Source organism: Protopterus annectens, chromosome 1.part1, assembly GCF_019279795.1.
Source record: "Protopterus annectens isolate FY-2018-M chromosome 1.part1, PAN1.0, whole genome shotgun sequence".
NCBI lineage: Eukaryota > Metazoa > Chordata > Ceratodontiformes > Protopteridae > Protopterus > Protopterus annectens.
The window spans coordinates 253,698,323-253,710,822 of record NC_056726.1 but is presented as its reverse complement, the minus strand read 5'-3'; positions in this window follow the sequence as shown (position 1 = coordinate 253,710,822).

Sequence of the window (12,500 nt, the reverse complement as noted above, 5' to 3'; positions counted from 1 at the left end):
CTTTCCATCTTAAGCCACACTTCAAGATAACAAGGTGGCTCATACTTCTGAATTTTTTTTACTGTTGCAGTACTATTTTCTCCCTATTGAACATTATGGATTTTGACACATTTTTTATGTGCTCCTCATTAAGTGCACACTTTTCTGGTAGATTGTTCAACACTGTAGTAGTTAGTAAACAGTGAGACATCTGCACATAACTGTCAATCTTCCTTCTCCAAAATGAGAAACACTACCTCTTATCTGGAGCAAATCGGCACAGTGTGGAACACTTGCTATAGGTTACTAGCAACTTCAACTAGGTAGCTCATAGGATGTTTAAAAAAGTTTCTCCAAGTAAAAATAAATTTTAATGACTTAAAATGATTTCATTCTATTTGTCCTGTTTATTAGTTACAAAAATGCCTAACACTGATGTGTGGCAGACTCTTTCAATGTGGAGCTTTGAGGAACATAAACTTTTTAAGACCACAAATGAGAAATGTTCCTCTTAATAAGGTACACTTGAGAGGTATGCATCTGCACATCACATTTCATACTTTAGAGAAAAACTATGCTAATTAAAAACCTATTATTTTACCAGGACAGCTCTGTTAGTACATAACAATAGTAGGGACTGGGTCTCCCCTAAGGTTTTTGTTTTGTTTGGTCTCATTCTAATCCTAGGAATCGAGAGGTATGGTTTTTGGTACTTTGTGCAATTTGTACAGCAATTTGTCTACCAGTCAAGACAGGAGTAATGCAGGATGTGTGTGTGTGTGTGTGTGTGTGTGTGTGTGTGTGTGTGTGTGTGTGTGTGTGTGTGTGTGTGTGTGTGTGTGTGTGTGTGTGTGTGCGTGTGCGTGTGTGTACATATATAGGAAAACAATGTTTGCACACATATTCCACATTTGTTGCCACTGCTGAGAGCATTCATAGTAGTTTATACTAAATGTATAAAACAGTGTTGTATTAAGTTTTACTTGAATTATGAATAAATGGGGAGTAAAAAGGAAAACTGTATTTAAAGGAAGTGGGTATGGGGAGAAATGGATTACTCATCTTTTATTTTTTTGCACATATTATTTTTCTAGTAGTTAAGTATTACAGAAGTTTGCTGAAAGTTTTGAAGCTGCCTGTAGACATGTAGTTTGCAACCCTACAGTGTACAAGGTAAATGGGCCGTGTGCCCATTCACAAGTTGCCGGTACCCTCCCCCCCCCCTTAGAACTTTTTTTTTCAAGGAGTTATAGGCAAATAATATCAGGGTTGAATTTATAAACACCCATCTAGTTGTCTAAGTCCTTCTTAAAGGAAGATAGTGTCACAGTGCTTGATATGTAGAGGAAGTTTGTTCCACAGAAGAGTAGGCATTGCATGCTAAATCTGTTTGTTGTGATTTGTTTATTTGCTGAAGCAGGTTCAGATTTCTGGTTCTAGTATTCACCAGTCTGTTTGATTTACTGATAAAGAAGAGGTCTTGCCCTGCTGGATCCCTAATGGCCTGGAAGGCAAGACACAGATCTCCTCTAGGAAGTCTACAGGACACTGAATAGAGGGGGCAAAACCTTCAGCCTCTCTTGATAACTCATGTCCTTTAGGTCAGTGATCTTTTTTTGTCACAAGTCTTTGGTGCCAGATCACTGCAGAATAGAGGCAAAGACTTCCTTGGATCAAGAGGAAATAATTTCTACAGTCAGTTATGCCAGACAGAATGATTTCATGACCATTGTAGCATTGTGATTTTTAATGAATCCTAACTACCAGTTAGGCTGCTGACCTGTGAGTACCTAAGAAGTCTGGCCTTGCATTTGTATGGTAATTAGTATCCCTTATATTTTGCAACACGATTACCCAAAGATGGCCCAAACAAGTTTGTGATGGGATAGTTACACATTTTCCCTATTCTTGAGGGCCAATGGTACTAAGTTGGGGATGAATTTGCAGTCACCCATCCATTAGTCCAAAGTATATTTGAATACAGGAGGAAAGTACTCTGCTTTATATGGAATAAAACATAGTTTAATAGAAGTGATATTCTGTGTGATAAATGCCTGTCCCTCCAGCATGTTCTATTAAGTGGGTGTATATGACACCACTGAACTTGTTAATGTGTAATGGATTTAACAGAACAGGGTCTGGTTAGACTTTATATGTGAGGGCAGAGGTCACCTCTGAATAGTTTGTGTGATTCTGAGAAGAGAGTCCAGGCTTTCAGGCAGCCTGCATAGTTTTTATGATTTAAGCTATGATTTTTTTTTTTTTTTTTTTTTTTTTTTTTTTGTGAGAAAGCATTGTGGTCATTCCAGTTGTGACAAGTGTTTCAAGAGGAACATACTAAAAGGGACATTATACTTAATGATTGGCCTAATGAGTGCCAATTACACTGGAATAATTATGTCTCTGGATCTGGACACCATGCGTTTAGATACAAGTTGTGCAAAGAAAAAGAGCTTCCTTAAAACAGTGGGTATGCGGTTATTGAAGGACATCATATTGTTGGCATAAGTTCACAGATGAGAGTGGTCAGGGTTACGGGCGTATAATTGCCCAAGTCTACTGAATCCTCACCTTTGTTGAGGGGTAAGGGAAGGACTGTTGCTGTCCTTCATTCATCTGGCATAAAGCCTGCTTTGAGACTAATATTGATTAGCCTCTATAGGGGTTCTAACAAATCATGTTTTAGACTAACTAGTAGGCAGCTTGCTATGTTATCTGGCCCTATGGATGTAGTGTTCTTTGGCTTAGATAGTGACTTTATAATTTATTGTTTGGAGATTTTAAGGTTAACTTTCCTGGTTAACAAATGTTAAATAACATAAATAAATAAATAAACAAAGTATTATGGATGCATGTATTTGATCTGAGAATACTGAAGGGTCAGGGTGTTTGAGCTGAATTTGTTGTCCAGTTGATTGGCTCTGTCTGCTGGATCTAAGTATGTGTTATCAGTTACTATTAATTCTACACAGTACTGGGCATTGTTTCTGAGATTTCTAACATAGATAAATACGTTTTATGGTTGTCTTTTTGCCTGGGTGGCAAATTTTGCCTCATATCTGGTTTTGGTTGATTTCCTTAGGAGCCTGAGTTCCTTGTTTAGATTAGTGTTTAGTTCAGCAAGAGCTTTCTTGGGCTTCTTGAAAGTTAGATTTATTTTTGCATGCAATACATTTTTATTACTATATATCCTGTTTATATTAGGGCTCCACCAAATGGTTTTTTTTTTTAATTTGGTGTATTTATTTCTGAGGGAAACCAGATTTGTTTATGCAACTATGTATAGACTTTGGTTGTAAAACATTCTGCAGTGTGGAAGTTTGATGTAGGATTAGTAAACAGAGCCCATCCTCAACTTTTGCCCTGTGCCTCGAGCAGTAAGAAACCAACTCTACTCATGATGGGTGCACACAAGATCCCTTACACTAGCTTATATCAGGACTAAGAAGAGTGTGGTAATTATAACGTTCCTTACAATCAGACCTATGAGAATGTTCATTTGTTCTTTCAGCATGTAACACCATAGGTGCACAAAAAAGGTGACTGTTTTCATTTTGGTGGTGGGAGGTAAAGAAGCAGGTTGTATTTGCAGTTATGTTTTTTGTCTTCACAAGCAACTATCTTCTCAGTATATTGGGATGCAGTATCTATCTCGTCAGCTCTGAACGTTGAGCCTTGGGAACAATTTGTCTTCCTTGAAAGAAAAATTATAAGACTGAGATTCTTTCTTGGGCCTAGTGCAGTTGCCTTGGTTTAGTATGCTTTCCTTAAGCAAACGCTTGAGATTCAATTCATGTATATAGGGTGCTAAGGGTGTAACTGTCAATAGTTTTCATCTTTTGCTCCCATGGATACACATCTTCTGTGTTTCTGAGATTGATGAACTGGATCTTAGTTCCACTATTTTCTCCTTACTAGGTAAACAGCTGTTTTATTGCAAATGTTTTAAATTGATAACTATGTTAGAACAGCAAAAGCAGAGCTCAAAACAACTTAAAAGCAGTAGAGTAGTCCTTAATTTAGAAAATTCATGCTGCTGATGTCGCGTTGACACACACCTTTAACAGAGTAAACTATTTTTTTAACTGGAAAGTAGCTGCTTATTTCAGTAATTCTATACGGACTACAGTAAACTACTTTTCTGCTGTGATTCATATACTGTCTCTTAAAAATCCAGTTTGCCCAGCAATTATCATTTTGTTTGCAGCAGTTGATAATTCAATTTACCTAGCAGTTCTAGTTTTGCTCAGCTACTAATCCTGTACAAATGTCATACAACACTGAGAACTGGGTACAGCTTTTCTGTCATTGGTAATTATGTCTAACAAGGTTTATAGGATAAATTCAGTAAGTAGTATGCAGCAATGCTGAATTGTCCTAATAGATGAATATTTAGAAATGTAGGTGGACATTGTATGTGCTTGAAGATATTTAGTGTTTACATTGCCTTGTGGAGCTCTGTGGTACTTAAAGGCACTTGGGACTATTTGGAAATTTTGAAAGTACACACCCTCTTCATCACAAGAGGGCCATGATTAAGGGACAATTAGTAAGAGCAGCTCACATGACATCATTGGAAGTGGATTTTAGGGAAGAATGTAATAAACTGAAGGGCATGTTGCTAAAATGAGAATATCCACTTGAACTTGTACATCAGCTTGTCACTCAAGTACAAGTAAAAAGAACATTGTGGGAAAATGGATAATAATGCTTTGAGTCCTTTACCTGAGACTGATTCTCAAACTAGTTAGATAAGTATTATCACTACTTTTTTCTCACTTACTACACAAATAAGGAAAATTTTGTTTAAGAATTGGGCTGTAGTAACAGAAGATTCTGCTATTAGATCAAAAATTGTAAATGCACCTAAATTGGTGTTTAGGAGGGGACAAACTATAAAGAACTTATTGGAGCGGTCCCTTCACCCATTGTTTATATGCCAGGAATGAGAAAATGTGGGGCTTGCTCCCACTGTAAATTTATCACAGTAGGACAGATGTTTAAGATACATGGCATCTCATATAAACTAACTTTAATTGTTGTATACCGGGGGTGTATATTTACCCCAGTGCCAACGGTGTACATCATTTTATATTGGGAAGATTGAAAGGAATTAAAACAACATGTTTATGATCACCAATATAACATAGGGAAACAAAACATTAATAATGCCTTAGCTAAACATATTGTTGATTTTCTAGACCACCATTTTGAGTACTTGATAGTGGAGCAAGTTAAGGAAAATATTAGGGGAGGACCATGGCCATTAGACTTAGAATTAAGAGAACTTTTGTGGCAACTAAAATTAAATGCATTGTTCTTTAGGTTGCCTTCTTAAATTAAAAGCTTAAAATTAAATGCATTGTTCTTTAGGTTGCCTTCTTAAATTAAAAGCTTTAGATAGATGATTTTTTATTGCCATATTAGGTTGTTTTAAAGCCTACGACTGTGATACCTTTAAATTATAATAAAGTAAACATAGGGTATTGATGTCCTTAATTAACTAATTTTAACCTGTGGGTTAGTATATAATGCATTATGGTTATTTAAATAATTTGTCTGAAGAGGTTCATGTGATTTATCTCAACGAAAGCACTAATGTGAATTAACTTTGATTTGGTTTGCTGGTATTGGACTGCTTGTTCCTTTTTCATCTGTCTTGGGTTTAATAGTTCGTGACTTCAGTACTCAGTGATTTGCTAGAAAACCACAAATTTTATCAAAAGCAGATGAAAAATGAGGCAAAAATCTGGACAATTGATAGGTATGCTTGCCAGTGATCTATTCAGACAGCAACGTTGTGGAAGTGGCATGGTGTGGTCAGCAGTTTAAGGGAGTGGGCAGACAGCAATCTGCTGCTGTGAGTGTGGCTTGCGGGGGGGGGTAGCAGTCTGGGAGCTGTGAGTACAAATCTGAAAATCCTGACTACACCCCTGTTTGTAGGTGTATACTAGACTAGAAACTGTTATGGCCTGTATACGCCAAGCTGTGCAACCCAAATTTTAATGCTGTCTATTTTCATTGTGAGACAGTATTGCTTTGTTTGGCAATTGGCAGATGTATATTAGTGATTGTGCATTGTGCTGTAAAATGTAAAATAAAATCAAAATAATCAGTGTAGAAGTAAAGCAGTATGCACATTAGTGTTTATGGTAAATGGGGCAAAATAGCCAGGTAATGAGACATTGGAATGGCTGCAGGGGGCTGTGGGGCCATATTTTGGTTAGAATAAAAAATATATGCGAGTCAACCAACACTGTCCTGGTATATGAACTACAAGAAGTTATAGAGCAGTTGATTTTATTTAAAAAGGTTCGCACTTTCACGGGGTTACTGCATCTTCAGACCAAGTGTAAAACATATTAAACTACACATATTTAAAACATAACATAGCCAATCAAATAAAATCATCAAAAATCAAACCAATCAGTCAAAATGACCTAATCCCAATCACCGCCTCCTCAATAAGGCTGGCTTAAGGGAGACACCACTGTTAAGTCCAGGTTGTTCATATGCTTGCAAGGAAGTAATCCATCTTAGTTCACACATTTCAACATTATTATTAAGGTCCCCCCTTCTAATACTGGGGTGCACCAGTTGTAAAACCCTAAACTTAAAAGAACTATGTCTTGGAAATAAGGATGCATGTTTAGCTAGGGCATTCGATAAAACTTTAAGTATATTCCCTAAATGCTCAAGTGTTTTTTCTCTGAGTTGATGTGTAGTCTTACCCACATAAAAGCCATCGCATGAGCAGCATGTAGCAAGATACACCAAAAATTACTGCTCCTGCATGTTGCTACAAACCTAGGAGAAAAAACACGTCCTGTGATTGGATGTACAAAACAAGGATCATGGGAAATAGAGGAACATGCTTTACAATTATAACAGGGGAGAGTACCATTCTTCCCTGTGACACAGATAAGAGGTCTCGGCCCATAGCACAAAAGTCTTTTGAGCACCCTAGCTAACCATGCATATTTCCAGGACATAGTTCTTTTAAGTTTAGGGTTTTACAACTGTTGCAGCCCAGTATTAGAAGGGGTGACCTTAATAATAATGAAATGTGTAAACTAAGATGGATTATTTCCTTGCAAGCGTATGAACAACCTGGACTTAATAGTGGTGTCTCCCTTAAACCAGCCTTATCGAGGAGGTGGTGATTGGGATTAGGTCATTTTGACTGATTTGTTTGTTTTTTGATGATTTTATTTGATTGGCTGTGTTATGTTTTAAATATGTGTGGTTTAATTGTTTTACACTTGGTCTGAAGAAGCAGTAACCCGACGAAAGCATTAACCTTTTTAAGTAAAACCAACTTCTCTATACCTTCTTGTAGTTCATATACCTGGACCATGTTGATTGACTCGCATATATGTATTTTTTCTAGTTATTATTTGTGAGTCTTTTGCTTTGTTTTATGCCATATTTTATTTGTCTGTTCAGTTTGCATTTGAAAGTTGCTGTCCCACAATTCCAGTGGAGTGGGCAGGTTACGTAATTATGTATGCAAATTTAATGTTAATCATTGTACAGATTTGTACCTATTTTCATGGGCCTTTGTCCAGATTGTTGATGTTTCCAGGTTGAGAAGTATGACACAATTCTGTGAGTGGATGCTTCACAGGGATGTGTTCCTGGATGTAGTTTACCAGTGGAGTACTCCAGAAATGAACCTCTTTGCTTCCCCTCAGAATAGACAGCTTTCCCCTGTTTTGTGCTAGGGTCACTCACCCTCAGGCTTGGAACGTGGACACCCTCTCTTTTTCACGGAAGGGGATGTTTCTTTATGCATCCCCCCTTCCTTCCTTAGTCAGAAAGTCCTACTGAAAATTCTGCAGGAATAGACAAAAATCTTGCTAGTGACCCCCTTTTGGCCAGGACAGCATTGCTTCTCTTCTGCAACAAACCAAAGTTAATCAGTACAGGTTACTTCACCAGTTGGACCTACTCACACAGTACATAGGATCCTGATCCATCCACATCTGTCAGCTCTGCAGCTGACCTTGTAGGTGATCAACTTCTGATCCCTTTCAGGCACCTTTTTTTTACAGGACTTACTTAGGGTTTTTCAGGAGGTCAGGAAACCCAATACTAGAAAATCTTATATTTCCAAGTGGAAAAGATTTTCTGTCTGGTGCCATAAAAGAAAACAGGACCCCCTTTCTGGGACATTCCTTTACTTGCTTTCTTACCTATGTGAATTGCTTAACAGTGGTTTCTTATTCCTCAGTGAAAATCCACTGCTCTACTTTGTCTGCTTGTTTGCCATTGACTCTTCCCTTAACTTCCAGACTGGAGGTTAAACTCTTCCTCAAAGGCATCCTACACATGAAACCTCCCAGGAAACCGGTACCACCTCCTTGGGATCTTAACTATGCCGTAGAGAAGCTTACCCAGGCCTCCTTTGAGCCAGTGGCCTCTGTTTCTCTGAAGTTTCACACTTGGAAAACAGTGCTTTTAGTAGCCTTGATTTCTGCTAGGAGGGTCTTGGAGATTCAGGCTTTGATGACTTCGTCCCCTTTCTTGATTTTTCACAAGGATGGAACATCTCTTCAGAGGTAATCCATCTTTCATGCCTAAAGTGGTGAATTAATTGTTGCTCGATCAGTCCACTCAGTTGCCCACTTTCTTCCTCTCATCACAATCCTTTAGTGAGAGGATACTGCACTCCTTAGATGTGCATAGGCAACTCAGATTTTTTGTGGGCAAAAGATCTATTAGGAAGTCTGTTCAACTCTCTGTATCCTTTCATCCCAGGGCTCTAGGTTTACCTGTTTCCAAACAAACTATTTCTTCCTGGATTTCTAAGGCTATTGTGTTTTACTATGACTGTCATGGTAAGTCTGTATCATCTTCTGTCAGAGCCCATTCTACCAGATTTGTTGCCTCATCAGGGGCCTTCTTCAAGGGACTAGATGTCCATTCCATTTTAGAAGCTGCAACTTGGTCATCTGTTCATACTTCTACAAAACATTACAAGTTGGATACTGTCTCTAGATCCAGGCAGGGTTTGCTATGGCAATTCTGCATGGATTTGTAGAAAATGTTTCTTCACTTTCTTTTTCTGGTCCCTCCTCCTTCCTGGGTTCCTTTTGAGCTTTTGCACTCTCCAATATGTAAAGAATTCTGCAACATTGAATAGAAGGACATATAATAGTTGTATAAAATCTTAGCTTAACCACAGATGTCCTTCTCTTTAATGTTGCAGTATTTTGTCCTACCTGTCTTCCCCCCTAAACTTGTTCCTTCCTAAGATTCCTCTTCCTTATCGGGCTTACTTATTCTGAGGATGGTACGTGTGGATGCCACTTTTATTATGGCTGATGTTGTCAGTGACTTTGTGCAACGTCCCATGTGTACTGGCAGTGGCAATAAGCTTTTGCATACAGGTCAGACATTGGGTTGATTGGTGGAGTACAACCAATATGTAAAGAATACTGCAACATAGAAGAGAAAGGCATCTATGGTTATGGTAAGATTTTACATAACTATTCTTTCTGTCCCACTGCTTTCCTGCAAATGCCTGCATTGCTTCCCCTTTGTTCTTCCCTCTGCTTGCCTTTCCAATTCAACACTTTCCTATCAACCCCATTTTCACACATTTAGTCTGATCAAAATTTATAATCACACACAGCACACATGGTGAGAAATAGACCATAAAAAAAGCATTCAGTTTTCGTCTTCTGCATTTGCACAGAGTTTGGCATCACACACTGGTGCCGAGTCAGTAAATGGCTGTTCATGTCCTATGGCAAAAACCTGGTGAGATTTTGCCATCAGCTGGACTAGTCTGGATATATCCATGTAATACTGCTTCAACTCACTGCGCTAGAGAAAAGCAGAGTTAAAGCAGTAAAAGCACTACTTTGAAACAATTACTCTGACAGATCTTACTTCCTATGTGGAGGACTGATAAATTACTTGACTGAAGTTTATTGTTTTTGCCCATAGCATCAAAGGCTTGATTCCAGATGCATTTCACATTATTTCTAGTGTAATGTCATATGTCTGGTATGTTTGATCACCCACATCTTAATATTTGCCATAGTCATATGAGTTCTTATGGAGATGTATTTAACTGGCATCCATCCATCCACACAAGTATTAGATATTTATCTGACCTTGTTTTGCTCATCATAGGCCTTTTGTCCCTCTCCCAACCCTTCTTTACCCCTTTATCAGAGCATGGCAGGAGCAGGATAATAATGAGAACATACCAATCACATGTCCATGAGTGTTCTATTATACCAAATAATGTTATGTGCATTTCCATCTCTCCTTGTATTCACCCCTTCACTCCCATCCGTCTTTACATGTTTGTATTTTTTAGGCTGATGGATGTAAAGGCCATCTCATGGTTTCTGCATACTGTCATGACTCTGCTGATGGATTGTACCAACATGTTACTTTGATTCAAGAGGTTATCAGTGTTCCAGTAGTGTGTAAGGTTTCTAAATCTGTTGTAGGTTTCCTTTTGTGTCCTGTTCAGGTGATGATCAGATGTATAAACATATGTTTGCATCTTGTCAAGGTTTAAATTATGCATTAAATAAACTATATAACAAAAGGAAAAAAAATTGCTATCCAAGACCAAGAAGGAGCAGGTGCCCAATTGGAAACAATCTCTCCTTAGCCTGAACAAACAAATAAGAGCACTAGTAAAATACTCCAAAACCAGCTTAGAGTCCAAATTGGCCACATCTACTAGAGACGATCATAAAGCTTTCTTCACATATGTCCGCACTCTCAAAGGAAGCACCCAGATCAGTTCAGAACTGGTGGTCATGGACACCACATACACAAATGCTGTAGATATAGCCAACTTACTGGCTGACAGATTCAGTGAAAACTTCACCCCTCTGTCCCCCCATCAGTAAATAAGGACATCACCAGTACCTTCCCCTCTCCCGTTATGTGTAGGGAACAGGTCATTACTCCCCTCTCAAAGGCATAAAATACAGCCTCCATGGGACCTGATAACATCCCAGGCTGCATGTTACATAAACTCAGGCAAGAACACGCAGCACCATTAGGTACCCTATTTAACCAAAGCTTGAGTACTGGCTTTGTCCCAGCTGAGTGGAGGACTGGCATTGTCATCCCTTTACATAAAGGTGGAGTGGCCACCGAGCCGGGAAATTATAAACTCATTAGCCTAACTAGCCTGATCTGCAAGGCCATCGAACGGATTATCATGGACCTCATTAACACAGACATTTGCAGACTCCAAACACTCGACCCCACACAGTTTGGCTTTGTCAAGGGGAGGTCATGTCTGTTAAATCTGGTCGACTTCTTTGAGACGGTCACCAAAGCCATGAACGAGGGGAAGATGGTGCACGCCGTCTACCTTGACCTGGCCAAAGCCTTCAACACTGTTCCTCACTTGGGCATAGTAGATAAACTCTCTCAACTAGGCATCAATCCATATGTTACCATATGGGTAGCAAACTGGCTCACTGATAGAACCCACCTAATCAAAATAGGGGAAGCCACTTCAAGCAGTGTAGACCCATGGGTCTCTATTATTTGGGATATACTTCTCTGAGGTGCAGGCCAAAACCAGTGGGCTATAGCTGACCAAGTTTGCAGATGACTGCAAGCTGGGCGCAGTCATCAATTCCCCAAGTGATGTAGACATCCTCCAAGAGGGTCTCACCCAAACAAATGACTGGTGGCAGAAACATGGCCTCAAGCTAATTGCCAAAAAATGCATCATCATCCCCTTTGGGGAGAGTGACTTCCCCACATATTATCACATTGATAATGTCCTAAGTACACAATCAGTAGTGAGGGATTTGGGCACCCAGGTTGATAGCAACCTGACTTCTGACCACCATGTTGCTTCTGTTGTATGAAAAACTTTCTACATGGCCCACCTTATAAGTAAGGGTATCTCATCCAAGGACAGAGGTCATAAGATCCCTTTATTCTTCTACTAAACCAATGGTGCAATGCAAATACAAAATATACTGAGAAACAAAGTAAAAAATGCATCAACATAGACTGTAAAAGTGGACTCTATTTTAATAAAATAACGCAACAGACATTGAGTGGTTTCGTCCATCACTCAGGAGACTTCATCAGAATAAAGAACATAAGTTACCGAAGTATTTAAATAGCAGCATATACAGTTCAATTGGTGATGCCTGAACCAATAATCGTAAAGAAAAAATCTCACATGCTAAAAACTCACCCTACTTAGTATGCCGTGATAGAATAAAATAAGCTGTGTGCATAAACATACATTATAAATGTATGCTTCTTAAACGATTCACTTTCAAAACACAATTAATATAAAATAAACACACGATGTACAAAAATACATGTTCAACTGAAATGCAAGTGTTCATAATTTCATAGACTTTTCTTTCAAAGCTGGAACTATAAACAAAAAAAAATCATTAATTCCTGCTATTGTAGTTCTTTTTTTTACAGAAGATTCTTCAGTCTCCCCCTCTCAGATTTATGTCTACTGCATCGCCCCCCGAGAACTATACAACATATAAAATCAAATA